A 2925-nucleotide genomic window follows, 5' to 3' on the forward strand; every position below is an offset into this window, starting at 1 on the left:
TGCCCCACACCTTCTCGTGGGTTCCAACACTTAAGCAGTGCTCAATAGTGTGTATCCTGGTGTGTCTGAGGGGTGTCTCCCCAGACCTCACTTTTATTCCTACTCACGGGGTCTCAGTTGTCAATCAGTTTTGAATGGCTTAGTGCATCAAACCATCCCACTCCGGCTGTCCACTGAGGAATTTTAATGAACAGAATGGTACCAAGTAAACAGCCCTCTCCGGAGCCATAATTCTTACAGGAGTCATAATATGGTGGGTCAACAAGTCTCTCTCTCCCGGTGTTATCTCTCCCTTATCTGAAGCAAATGTTCCAGTCCCAGTATGTTTTCCCTTTGTCTCTCTTTCTCTCTCATTAGCAGCGTGGTAACAGTAACAGTTTGGGATTCTCCCCGGGGGGGGGGGGGGACATGGGCAACTCTGCACCCTTCTGCCCATCAGAGCTGTTCATCCTTCGTAGCAGTTGTCAGTGCTGAACTCTGCATTTATCTCTGCTGTTCACCACACCCAGTTCTGCACCCTGGTCACTGGGCATAGAAGGAGTTTCTTCTGCTGCATATTCACCTTTAATGGGACTAGATCTGTGACAAATAAATCAGTTCTATTTTAAACACTGTCTCTGGTACTTAGTGATTTTATAACACACCTAGTGTACAGTAGAGAGTCAACTCAGGCCGGCTGGACCTGATTCTGTTCCACAACAGATCTTTCAAATCCTCCCCTGTTGTTCACCGCTGTGGTGATGGGTTCCAAATTGTCATCGATCTGGGTGAAGAGGTGTCCCTTGAATTTCCTGAAGAAGTTGAGCTGACTGCAGTTCTGTCTGAGATGTTCTTCGCCCCTCAAATCTCCGGCTGAGGAAGAATGACATTGGGAGTTAACGTCCTTATTCAGGGCTCATTTGTCACCATCTCGTCTGCTCAGATCGTTGGGATGTCTCCCATGGAGGGTCTTACTCATTCCACTGGTTCATGTTTTCTTCCAGGGTGATGATTCATTTTTCTGAGTTGGCCTCTCATGTACGTGTTCTATATAACCATATAACAATCACAGCACGGAAACAGGCCATTCCGGCCCTCCTAGTCCGTGCCGAACACTTAATCTCACCTAGTCCCACCTACCCGCACTCAGCCCATAACCCTCCACTCCTTTCCTGTCCATATACCTATCCAATTTTACCTTAAATGACACAACTGAACTGGCCTCTACTACTTCTACAGGAAGCTCATTCCACACAGCTATCACTCTCTGAGTAAAGAAATACCCCCTCGTGTTTCCCTTAAACTTTTGCCCCCTAACTCTCAAATCATGTCCTCTCGTTTGAATCTCCCCTACTCTCAATGGAAACAGCCTATTCACGTCAACTCTATCTATCCCTCTCAACATTATAAATAGCTCGATCAAATCCCCCCTCAACCTTCTATGCTCCAATGAATAGAGACCTAACTTGTTCAACCTTTCTCTGTAACTTAAGCGCTGAAACCCAGGTAACATCCTAGTAAATCGTCTCTGCACTCTCTCTAATTTATTGATATCTTTCCTATAATTCGGTGACCAGAACTGTACACAATATTCCAAATTTGGCCTTACCAATGCCTTGTACAATTTTAACATTACATCCCAACTTCTATACTCAATGCTCTGATTTATAAAGGCCAGCGTTCCAAAAGCCTTCTTCACCACCCTATCTACATGAGACTCCACCTTCAGGGAACTGTGCACTGTTATTCCCAGATCTCTCTGTTCCACTGCATTCCTCAATGCCCTACCATTTACCCTGTATGTTCTATTTGGATTATTCCTGCCAAAATGTAGAACCTCACACTTCTCAGCATTGAACTCCATCTGCCAACGTTCAGCCCATTCTTCTAACCGGCATAAATCTCCCTGCAAGCTTTGAAAACCCACCTCATTATCCACAACACCTGCTACCTTAGTATCATCAGCATACTTACTAATCCAATTTACCAACCCATCATCCAGATCATTTATGTATATTACAAACAACATTGGGCCCAAAACAGATCCCTGAGGCACCCCGCTAGTCACCGGCCTCCATCCCAATAAACAACTATCCACCACTACTCTCTGGCATCTCCCATCTAGCCACTGTTGAATCCATTTTATTACTCCAGCACTAATACCTAACGACTGAACCTTCTTAACTAACCTTCCATGTGGAACTTTGTCAAAGGCCTTGCTGAAGTCCATATAGACTACATCCACTGCCTTACCCTGGTCAACATTCCTCGTAACTACTTCAAAAAATTCAATAAGGTTTGTCAAACATGACCTTCCACGCACAAATCCATGCTGGCTACTCCTAATCAGATCCTGTCTATCCAGATAATTATAAATACTATCTCTAAGAATACTTTCCATTAATTTACCCACCACTGATGTCAAACTGACAGGTCTATAATTGCCAGGCTTACTTCTAGAACCCTTTTTAAACAATGGAACCACATGAGCAATACGCCAATCCTCCGGCACAATCCCCGTTCTAGTCTGTATTTCTTATCGCAGTTGCATATACACACATGGAGTGCTGAATCCTGTTAGTGTTTTGATGAAAATATATACGAGGGGTGATTGATATGTTCGTGGCCTCAGGTGGAAGGAGTCAATTTTAGAAAACCGAGCACATTTTTTCCCCCAACGTGGTCCCGTCCTACATTTACACACTTAGTCCAGCAGTGGCATGCAAAGGTTTGGGCATCCCTGGTCAAAATTTCTGTTACTGTGAATAGCTCAGCGAGTAAAAGATGACCTGATTTCCAAAAGGCATAAAGTCAAAGATGACACATTTCTTTAATATTTCAAGCAAGATTACATTTTAATTTCCATCTTTTACAGTTTAAAAATAACAAAAAAGGGAAAGGGCGCGAAGCAAAGTGTGCTGCCTTTATGGCAGTTATTTAGTTTAT

The sequence above is a fragment of the Hemitrygon akajei genome, unplaced genomic scaffold (assembly GCF_048418815.1).
Source record: "Hemitrygon akajei unplaced genomic scaffold, sHemAka1.3 Scf000105, whole genome shotgun sequence".
NCBI lineage: Eukaryota > Metazoa > Chordata > Chondrichthyes > Myliobatiformes > Dasyatidae > Hemitrygon > Hemitrygon akajei.